Source organism: Sitodiplosis mosellana, unplaced genomic scaffold (assembly GCF_009176505.1).
Source record: "Sitodiplosis mosellana isolate CC-2019 unplaced genomic scaffold, AAFC_SMos_1.0 Smas_scaffold_6226, whole genome shotgun sequence".
Taxonomy (NCBI): Eukaryota; Metazoa; Arthropoda; class Insecta; order Diptera; family Cecidomyiidae; genus Sitodiplosis; species Sitodiplosis mosellana.
In genome coordinates, this window is record NW_022601467.1 from 10,421,748 (window position 1) to 10,433,765 (window position 12,018).

Below are 12,018 nucleotides of genomic sequence, written 5' to 3' on the forward strand. Positions count from 1 at the left end.
TTTGCCGGACCGAAGAACATATTCACCGTACAAAAATGTGCGATGAGTGTGAGTGTGTGTGTGTGCATATGCACTGAAATTATAACGGCCATTATACTTTAGCTACGTTGACCGAATATTAAATTAATGCAGTTCAAGCGTCGGCCCACAATTTTCGCTTCGCATTTACTTTCAGATGAACAGATTCCGAATATCGGTGTGTGTGTTTCGAACAAAGCAAAAAGATCACAGCAGATACAATATAATTAGAGGTCTTCGACATATACGCAGACGATCTTGCAAATCGTATGGAATTGTTTCGAGACGATCTCGCCAAAAGAAAATGAAGAGCGCGCGCGCGAGAGAGAGAGAGAGAGAAACATACACTCAGGCCACAGTCATAATGAAAACTCCGAATTTATAGCGCCGACCAACAGAATACAATGAAAAGATGGAAACAAAAATAAGAGGGAGAGAAAAACTCGCTTCTCGAATGGTATTTAAATGCGAAAATTAAAAATTTATACCTTTTTGTCTTGCCCGTGTGTGCTCTTTCTCTTTTTTGCAGCCGCGGTAATTGTGGCAATCGATCGCCTTCAAAACTCATCAATTCACATGTGTATGCGTTGTAATATAGGCTTGAGCATTGGAATCTCGCCCGAAAAACGGCATGATCAAACCACACTTGGAAGCAGATGTGAAACGAAAGATGATGATGAAGAAGAAGAAGCAAAAAATGGCGATCCATCGCATTTTATCTGGCTGATGTACTTGTACACCATTACTCGTTTTGCATATTATTTACATATAATTCGCGATCACAAGCAATTTCAATGCCTTTTTGCTTTTTTCCTCCCGACTTTTATTATGGTACAAAATGAGCAATGCTCGCTGTAGAACACAAACTGACAAGAAAGAAGAAAAAAAATCGCGATATGAAACTCGAGTGCCAGATAAACGTGGCTCAACGAAATCCGCACCAGCATCTCATATGAGGACGTCACATTCTAATTGGGTTGCCGGCCGCACAATTGAGAATTGAAACATACAGCCGTCGTCGTGGGTGAGAGAAAAAAGTCAAGACAATGATATGAGCTCACTGAACTAGATGCCGAACTTGAACAAATTCAGTTGCCGTTGCCGTTTGCTGTGCTTCTGTCGCAAATTCGCCATTCCATTTTTCTTTTCATAAGACTTTAATAACACATTACAGTTACGGTGTAAATATCATTATGTTGTGCTCACATTAGTCATGGACCATTAAAGTTATGAAAAGAAGAAGAAGAAAAACACACAGCAGAAACGGAAAAATAAAATGCAAATGGAATTCTCACATTCAAGTTGTGGTGGCAAGAGGAGCTACTTCGGCTGAGATTCACATCTAGTAGCTCTCTCACGAATTTTTTTTTTCATTTTGTTTATCAACACCGTATTCATAGTATGCCGTAAAGGATATATATACATTTACGTGAGAGTCACGATTTATAATCCAAATTAAAATTCATCATTGACTTCGGCTATGGCCAAGTGTAAACAGCCAACTGTCAAGATGTTTAGGCAGCCGTAGTCGCGGATCAAATCGTAGAACACACAAGCCCACCAAAATGGCCACAAATATCACAAGGCAATTGGCCGAAGAGGAAGATGGCTCAAGTCTAACCATTTAACCGCGCACTGGTCTACAAACGATTATTCATTTTTCTTAAAAGCTAATTTATTGCCCCTTTCAATTATGGATAACAATGAAATGTGAAATACGATGAGTGAGAGAGCGCGCGACTCGTTGTGCCATAAATTCACGTTCTAGAAACGGTTTGACGGTTTGACGGTTCGTCTCGTCGTCTATTTCAATTCCCATCAATTAAAAGCAAATAATAATTATCGTAATCTTGGTGTCATCGCGAATTCTGAACTTTTCCATACCATAGTCAATGCCCTCCCCACTACCGACCGACCGACCGATCACGCCGAATTACCGTTTTTTGCAATGCACGCTCTCTTCGCTTTTAATGGAATTTCATCGTAGCAGAAAATTTTCTCAATCGCGAAGACACCGAATAAAACGTGATCTCACTTTAATAAGCAACTCACATATTTGGCCCAGAAGGCGGTTTATGTAACAAATATATTAAATAAATATTTAGATGAACCATTGATTCAACGTCTGTTAGAATCTATCGATTCGGAATACACATTTTTCGGCGACGAAGTTCCTCATTATTTGAGTCGAGATTAAATGTTCAACGAGATTAAGTGCACAATCATGATATTAACTGTGCCGATACAATGTCATTTCACTATGTGATTACGCATCGAATGAGTACCGTTCCAGATTCGTGGTACAAAAGGTGCCGAAACAAGTTTGTACCGGCACACTGACATTCACCTGTAATTTATAATATGTTAATTGGGATTGTGTTCGTTCATTGCGTTCGAATTTCGTCGGACTGAGGAAATGGATTTTCGCATGTTCTTTTCGAATGATTAACTTCATTTGCACTGTAGGGAAAAAGGTACACACACACACAAATGGAAATCGGTTCGCATATTAACTGGCAAGAAATGAGGTTTTCAAGCGGGAAAATGCCCAATATTCTGAAATTTATTATTTATTGTTCTGTTTGTTCCGACTCAGTTCATTCACGAGTGTAAATCATTACATTTTCTCATGGCAATATACGTGAGATTCGCGTAAACTCCAAGAAGAGAACAGAAAAAACGGCAACAATACAACGGTGCACAATTTATCGAGGATAAACCGTCTTAATTAAACGGAAGTTCACTTTCATAGAAGCCAAATCAAAAACTGCAAATGCCAAAAATAAAACTGGCGTGTATTTTGAATGTCACGTGATCATTTCAACGAAATCATAAATGAATAGTAAATTATTTTTCGACGACGATGACGACGATAGATCATTTTAAACGTGCGATTTAGCCAACCAAAGTCGCGCTATTTCTGCTTAAATGTGGCAATTTTCCTTTCACGAACTCTTTTTTTCGTTCTGAACAATGTCAATGCCTTTCATCTGCATCTGGCAGCACAACCTCAACCAAGATCGCCCGAATGGATATATGGCAAACGGCTTTCTATAATAAATTAATGTCTAAAAATGAATTGAGCAGAAACAAAACCAAACGCAGAAAAGAAAAAAAGAATTGGTCAAATGACAAACCATTCTCGCTTCGAATGGTGAACTTGGCTAGAGTCGTGGTGATGACACATTTGCATTTTGTGGTGTCGTGAATAACCTCATGCTCCATTGGCTAGATTCTATATATGCGAAGATCGCAAAAGACGACAACAACGACGACGACGACGACGCAAAGTGAAATTGATTGCGTGCACTCTCCACGAGATGTGTGTTTGTGCTCCGAACCTCAAGCATTACGGCGTTTCAGCCCATTTTTTATTGAGCTCAAGAGATAGAAATAGGCACACATCTTGTTGTGCCCCATGCAAGCAAACTTAACAGCGAGAAGAAGAAGGAAAAAAAATTAATTTTTCTTTGTGCCATGTTAATGAGCTGAATTTACCGTTGTAAATTTAATTTCCGATTATTTCGTGTGTTTTTTTGCCTCTCTTTTTGTTTCGATGTGAGAATCATGTTTGACAAACTTCATGTCGACAAACAATTTGTTGTCAGCAGTGGGAATGCGTGTTCTTCTTCAATATCCCCAATTTCTTTCATGTGATTCCCATTGTGTGTGTGTGCGTATATAGATTTGTGACTGGTGAATTGGTTCGTTAGGTTCAGTGGCATTCGTGGAAAATGTTCTAAACACAATTCACAAATTGATTGACATGGAGACTGAGCAACATTTGATGGTTTCAGATCACATTTCTGATAGAAAAACTCCATAAACATTAGCTCGGTACGTTGATATGTATTTAATTGGATTGCATTGGTACCTTAAATGGCTTTGTTTCGGCTCATTTCAATTGATGTGTTTGCTGCCTTTTTTTCTATGACAAAAATTAGAATAGATAACGGTTTCGACCGTCACCTAATCATAAGTTCCCTTCATCGCACATAAATTGAAATGTAGCCGCGTTAAGAGATAGATGCGCTGGGAAACCGAACAAACAAGACATTGAATGTATCATTCAACACACAGAGTGCGTGTACTTGGAATCGGTTCAGTGGAGAAAAGAAAAGCGAAAAAGAACAAACCCAACACACAACCGACGAAATGATTGCATTCTGATTGCTGTTTGTGCGGAACAAATACGGCCGATTATCGAAATTTTCAATTACGTGCATATTTTTTCGGATGCTCAAGTGCTCTGTTCAACGCATATTCATTTTGTAACGAATTTTCAACGCTTTGGTTGTTTTTCTCCGGATTGAGCCCGTTGTAATTTGATTGCATATTGAAATGTGTCAGTACGGTAATCCAGTGTCTTGAACGAAACACACACCCATTCCATGTTCGGATGATGCATTCTGATGGTTTTGTACATTAGGCACATACATTTCAATCAAATTTTCGGTTTATCTGTTTGTTATTTCTCTTCTTGTCATCTTTGAAACTTGTTTCGATTGTGTCATTATCTCATGGATTTTGGCTTTCGTTTGACGAAAGAAACTAGCACTTGAAACACAAAAAACGTTGTTTAAGACGGCAACGTAATAATTTTTTAAACAAAGAATAAAATTAACCAGAAAATCGAAACAAGCAACAGCAGCAGCAGCAGGAAGTGGAATTTTAGTGAAATTGTAAACAGCCGCCGCCGATGAACCAATCGAATCGAGGCAATGGTGCGACTGATATGTGTGCATTCAGCGGACAAAACAGTAGTCAGAAATATGCAGAGGCAGAGGCAGAGTGACTGAGTTGTTCAAAAGGAAATGATAAACAAACGACAACTTATACTCGGCTTCGTGTAAATTGACACTTTTAATTTGGCCGGTGTTGGAAATGACGATTTGATAAAAATGCGTATTTGATGGTTTTACGCGTGCAACACAGTTGAAAAGTGGCTTTCACCGTTTAACGCATCACTTAAAACATCCAATTGTCGACATGATAATTACCAGAATCGAAAAGCAAGCGGACTGAACGTTGACACAAACACAGAGAGAGACAGAGAACCGCATGCGATGCGCATGAAAGGAAATCGATGGCATTCGAAAACCGGCCTTCATTTTCTATAATGATCACAACAATTGAATATCGAAAGCAAAAGAATGGAAACGGAGTGAGAGAGAGAGTGGACAAAGATAGAATCGATGGCAAATTGAAAGAAGAAGAATAAAAGTTTTTGGTCGAACGAGAATATTTGTGTCTGTGTTTTTGGAACATGAATTAATCTCAAGACGACCTTAAAGCCCATCGAAATAAAAAAAAAATTGTCGATTTTGTCTTTTTCGTATGAAAACGCAAGCAACAATTGTTGTATACAATTTTAAATGGAAATATTCTTGTGATTTGTTCGCTTTCTTTCGAGAAATAGATTCGAACGTGAAATCAAAACTGAATTTTCATGCAAACACATTTTTTTCCTTTCTTGACGATAAGAAGTTCGACGTTCGCGTGTAGCGAAATGGATAATGATCACTTGATATTTGTTTTGTTAACATTCATGAACAAAAGAAAAAAGCGAAGAATTCTCTTATACCTTTTGTTGAACAGAATTGCGGCCCAGTAAAAGTGCAACTATTCACGGTTAGAAAATGATCGGTTTGGCGCAAGAAAGGCCGTCGCAAATGTGTGTGTGCTCGAGTGCAGACAATAACTTAAACAAAGCCAGAAATCAACAACAACAACAACAACAACAACAACGAGAATCTTTAATAATAAATGGGTTTTTATTGTTTGACCCCTTGAACTGGAATACTTCGAATCAGTTTTTGTATTGTTGTTTATTGCCGTTCATTAAATAAACATAAATCTCGGCATGCAAGCGAAAGAATAAGACGAAAAAAAACGATAACGTCTAAAATGAAATAAAACGATAAAAAAAAAAGTTTTCTGGTTTCACCCAAACGATCTCGAGCGAATCGCTGTCGTTTCACATCGAAAAATGTGCAATTCTTTATCGATTTTTTGTTTTGTTTGTTCGGAAGTATTTTAATTGAAAGTCCGTTTTGGCAAACCAACATAAATTTCCTCGCTGAAAAGTAATTTTCCTGGATCCACCATTCAAAAACCATTGACTTTTTATAAATTCTTATTTCTACATCACTGTCGAATTGTTTATCGATCGTTGTGGAAAATTTCGTTTATACATCGCCGTCGAAGACCGCCCAAAATCAATGAAATGCCTGCGATAAATCTTCGAAATGAGCGAATGCCTCAAACGATCGACTGAATAAAATATATCGTAATTATACCGTGTGCTTGCGGAACAGGTACATCGAGAGAGAAAAATGATGCTCGTCATGCATTACAAAGCATCATCACAGTTCAATATGGGCAAATTGAGTGAATCGACGTTAACTTAATGCCGTACGTAAATTAAATTGATTGATACAGAATGTGATTGCGAGATAAAGAAAGACAGGAGAAGAAAATATGGCGAAGTGAGGCGCAAAAACGGCAAAATAGAAAAGAAAATTGAATAAGAAACACACACATATACCCGTAGCGCATTTGTGAAGCTAGAGCTCCGAATGAGAATGAATCGAAGAGAAAATAACGACGGTGTTGCGTATCGTAATGTGTGAAGCGCGCGCGTTGTGACCGAATTACTGCAATTCAATTTTCTCAAATTCAAAGAAATATATCCGAAGCGAGCGACAACAATCAGAAATGTGACATTGATTTTTTGTTGCGCGCATCGCTCTTTCTCATACCGTATTCAGTTTGCATGTTTGACAGAAGGAAATCAGACTGGCGTTTATCTTGCATATATGCATTTTCAGGCCTCCGAATAAGCTAAATCCAATTTGTCTGCTATCTGTTGGTTTCTATTTATTTTTTGTTCTTCTTTTTTTTTCTTCCATCGAAAGCAATGCAAAGTGGATTGCGACACAAGTGCGCTTCAGCGCCTCCAATCGTTTGCAACGAACGATAAAAAGTCTCATGCCGGGTTTCAAGAGTATTAACCTGATTTTTTTTTATCTCTTTTGCTACATTCTCATTTAGCGCGCTATCGGCCGTCCCAATTATTTAGAACTGTCCGTTTTTGCGATTATGATTCATGTATCTAATTTGTTTATTTCTTTTCATTTCATTTTTGTGCAGCATAACGTCGCGATCGAATTGGCTACCATGGTATCTTTCTTTTGGATTGTGGAAAGCATATGAGTAGAACAAAAGACCGATCCGGCCTGAATTTGAAACGAATGAAAAAAAAACATCTTTGGAAAAGATTCAATAAGCAGCGGCTAATGCCCACAAGACTAAAACGAGAAAAAAAACTAGAAGAACAGAAAAAATTAGTAAAGAACGAAACATCTGAGACGAATTTCAACGGACATCATACAAAGTTGTATGCAATCGTACATTGGACTTGAGTACACCTAACGGTAAGTGCATTTTGTCAATTCATTTTAGAAAAATTGCATTTTTCCATTTGCACAGCAACGTCAGAGAAGCAAAAAAAGCATTGATTTTGTCTGTCTTTGCGGATTGTTGTGTCATGTGAGTGTGTATGAGCTGGATGTTCTACACACTGATTTAATTTGAGCGCTCGAAAGCGGTGATATTGCTCGCCGTCGAGAGATAATCCATTTTGGATCAAATTCAATTGACCCGAGCAAAGACAACCTTTCGGCTTCCACGTATTCTAGACTAAATCTGTACACGTATAATATTTCATTGGAATCGTTCATTCATCTCATTTATTATATTACGATCCCGGGTAAGCGAATATTGGAATAATGTTACATTGTGTTTGGCGTTGAGTTCAGCCAGCACATCTCACAGCACAGCTCATCTTGTTCGTTTGAGTTCTCACAAACAAACACACACACACACAAAAACTCAACTTGTCTTTGAATTTAGATATGTTTTGTTTTTCTTTCTTTCTGAGCAAGCAACCGCCACTTGAACGACGGATTACTTAATGCTAAACAGAAAGAAAAAAAAACAAGCCAACCAACCAACAACCGAGAGAAGAAAAATTGTGCGGTAAAACGGTGAGGTAAAATGTACAGTCGGCAAAAATTTAATGTGGGAACTATAAAAACAGCAAATTTAATAATATCGTAACGGTAAAAAGTTTAAAATATGGCAGAAAAAAGCATTGATATTAAAAAAACGGTGAATGCATGTGGTTTTTTCCATAGTCAAATATTCAAATTCATAGTTCAAATAGGAAGATATTCCATTCAGCATCAGCTGCCGCAGCCCCAAGTCAACAACAATGAACCGAAAAGCAAATAGAATCACATCATTTTCGATCCCATTCTTTTGGAATCAAGCAAGTCGAAATTGAGCAATCGAGCTATAACGACTGCAAAACGGTGTTGCCCTCCCCCCCTCTTTCAAGTCTCTCCATCTTGATACATAATGTGTATATTAAATTGTCGATCACATCAGATCATTTCGCAAAATTAATCCAAACATTAGCATATTTTATCGAGCACGAATTTTCAAAACGCTCTCACGTTTACCTGTTCCAATCGATTCAATAAATTCAGAGATAGGCCAATGAATTACACATTTTTTGTTGTTCGCTCACTTTTCGAAAGTGCATTTGTTGTACACATACCTCTTGAGTGTGTGCGGTGCAACCAACTTAAAACGCACTTCCGATTCCAAGAGATGCAACAGAACGAGAGAGAAAAATGTGTTTTTTTTTATCTGCTTGCAACTATGCGAACGAACAAACACTTTTTGTAGCAGTGAGCGCGCCCGGCCACGGAACGAACAGAACGGTTCACTTGCTGCTTTGCAATTTAAGAGAAGCATAACCCCAGCACGATGCGAATAAAAAGCATAAAAACACAGCGGGCTGGAGAGCATCAGTCAGAACAATACGCAACAAAACAATCGCAGTTGTTAAGATTAATTGATGTTCTGTTTTCGTTAGATTGATGATGTTTTCAATTGAAGCTAAAGAAAAAAGTGAATTTCTTTTTCGCTTTATTCTGTCGAACAGCAGCACCAGCAGCAACAGCAGCAACACAACAAATTCCTTGGGCTTGGTGGCAGTAGTAGGCTCTCAGTGTTACCGTGTTCTGTGAACTCATCGCTCAATTTGATTGATATAATTGAAGCCCAAAAAATGCGGATTCAACAAGTTTAATCAGCAAAAAAGAGTACAGCAAAAGATGAATTTGTACATTTTATTGGTGTTTGTGTTTGAGTTCATGGTAGGCCTCATCATCAATCCGAATAACAAATAACCGAATAATTAATGCCAAAAGATTTGCAGTTCACAAAAAACGTAAAAAAATTAGCCGTTATATGGCATTCTTTTCCGGATAAAACAGTAAGCGGTATCTCATTTGATTAAATTTTCAACTAGTCTGTCTGTTGTTTTTTTGTCTCCTGCGATCTCTCTGTGAACACGGGCGCACGCCAGCACGGCAAGTTATAAAGGGCCAATAAATTGATTTGATACTCACCCATAGTGGTAATTTCGAAATTTTATTTGTCATAAGCTAAGCAATTTCTTGAGAATTCTGATGCATAAAAACGACGATATAAAATTGTGGTTTCAAATGACGGCTGCCTGGCAATAATAATAACATTCCGTTGTAATAATAACGTTTTTACATGTAAATATTTATTCAAATCATGTTCCCAGACTGTATGATGGCTTTCACATTATCCGTTTTTATTTTTTTTACAATATTTGACTTTTCCACCATTGAAAATCTACTGTACACAGGCACCGTACACCGCACACAACCATCGGATTACAATAGCGATAGTGATGGCAAACGCTCAACAATAGCTAAAGTCAAATCACTTTTGAATCCAGCCGCTGTATTTTCTTTACTTAATCGAATTACTTACTCTCTGGGAATGCACACAATCGAGATGGCTATAAAATTTAAGTCTCGCCATCAGGCAGATTACTTAAGATACAAGTCGTTAATTGTACGTGGTATTTTTGTCTTTGCAAATCCACTCTATTCACAGAGAATGCACACACAAACAATGCACCATATAAAACATCCAATAACTTTGAAGTACACATTGAAAAGAATAAAGTGGAAAAAGGCAGCGTTGTACTTTGATTTTCTTATAAAAGTCTTAAACGCGATCATTCATATTTTATGATGTTTATTCCTTGATATATGTATACAATATCAGCTGTTTTGTTGGGATTACTTGAAAAAAGACGAAGTACGATCTTAAAATCATCTGATGCGATTGATTCAATTAAATTTGCTTGCTATTTCCGGCTGGTTTTTGTTTTTCGTCCATCACACGCATTCCTCGGAAATTCCAGGAATAATACGATCACAACATATATTCAAATAAATTTCAATTGAATTTTCCATGGATCAACGCAAAAGTCAATGTTATAGCTTAATCAATCATGAGCGCCATTGCACAAAATTCGGCGTCAAACTCCATTGAATTTATTGGCCCAAATGATTTAATATGATCTTTTGCCCTAAAAAACAACGAAGAAAAAAAATGTATGAATACGCGCTTTATTTGAAGCCCAATTTTCATGTTCGCTGTGGCAATGGTCAACAATTGATGTTGTGCATGAAAAAAATTCAATGGTAAACGGAGCAAATCGATAAAACTCGATCGGCTCAATGTGATCAAAGTAAATTAACAGTCATAAATGGAAACGAGCAAAAAGAAAACATACACATGAGTACAATGATTGTCGTAATCGCCCCGGCAACAAATTTATTATATGAATGGTGCTGTGTGTTTGTTTTTCGACTTCATTTATTGAAATATCAGTTACGTTACAATACGATACGTCAATGTGCAAGAGACAGAGCAACACACGCATGATCACAAGTTCACCGACGATCGATTGTTTCTGCAATCGATTTTTGGTCGAGGGCGTTTCCACACGCTGTGCGACCATGCTCAACACTGTGCCATGTCCAACTGTTTTCGGCAAATCCATTTCATTTCGATTCGAAATCATTTACCACTTGAAAATCTCGATAGAAACGTTGGATTGTTAGGAAATGAATCGAAAAATCATTTTTCGTTTTTCCATTTTTCATTCGCAAATTGCCTTTGTCCACTGCATTTCAAATGATTCGTGCTCATATTTTCCCATGTTCGATTGCAAGTCGTTTGTCATGCACTTTTATCGCATAAAGACACCGCTTTGCATTCATCGGGCATTTAAAATCTGTCACCGTTCGGCTTCCACCAAAGCAATCAAATGATAAGACCTCGATGTCACGAAATACCATGCAAATTGTTTGGCCAAACCAAAAATGTTATGTAAGACCAACAAATAAATTTCCTGGTCACATTCATTGCATTCTAGCTACGAAATTTTCGTTCAATGTTGTCACCACTGCGCACACGACTTATCATATCCCATTTCACTGATCCGAAATGAATGATGGTGTTCGATCGCGCGCCGTTGCATAAGATCAACACGCACCCAAATATCAATCACTAATTATTTCAAATCCGAAAAGTGTGGCCGAACCGATTCGATTACTAATTAAATGATTTGCGGTTTTTGTGTGTTGAGTGTTTTTTGTCTGCTGTTTTTCATAAAACCTCAATCAAAATGCCTAAATGGATAATTTGCTTACGAAATGCACATACATCATAAATTGTTCGAACCGTTTTTTTTTCTCTCTCGATCGATATGTATAGGTTACTTTAGATTCCGATTTCATATCGAATCTATTTCAAACGTTTCACCAAGTCGACGGCCCACAAAACATTGATGTGGCTTGATTGAAACTCAATCGATTTGTGTGTTTGTACTGCATAAAGTGAACGGGTGTGCAATCGCATATTGATTAAATTTCAGAGTTTTGTTTCAAGTGATCACCTCATTTACAATCGCGCATATTTCTTAGGACAGCAAAAGAATTAAAAAAAAAAACAGAACTACAGTCGGTATGTGAACCGAAATTTCTGCTTGCAAAATCTGCAACAAAAAAACACACATTAAATTTATCAATCGTCAAAGTA

At 37.5% G+C, this 12,018-nt stretch overlaps 1 protein-coding gene across 2 annotated transcripts in view; it reads left to right on the plus strand.

The window, feature by feature from the left end:
* LOC129577874 (uncharacterized) overlaps positions 1-12,018 on the plus strand; it is a 92,785-nt gene that overhangs the window by 19,752 nt on the left and 61,015 nt on the right. For both annotated transcript variants that reach the window (XM_055465649.1, XM_055465650.1), the window contains exon 2: positions 7,171-7,454. The gene's annotated coding sequence lies outside the window, so the exon portion shown is untranslated. The remainder of the gene's footprint in view (positions 1-7,170; positions 7,455-12,018) is intronic.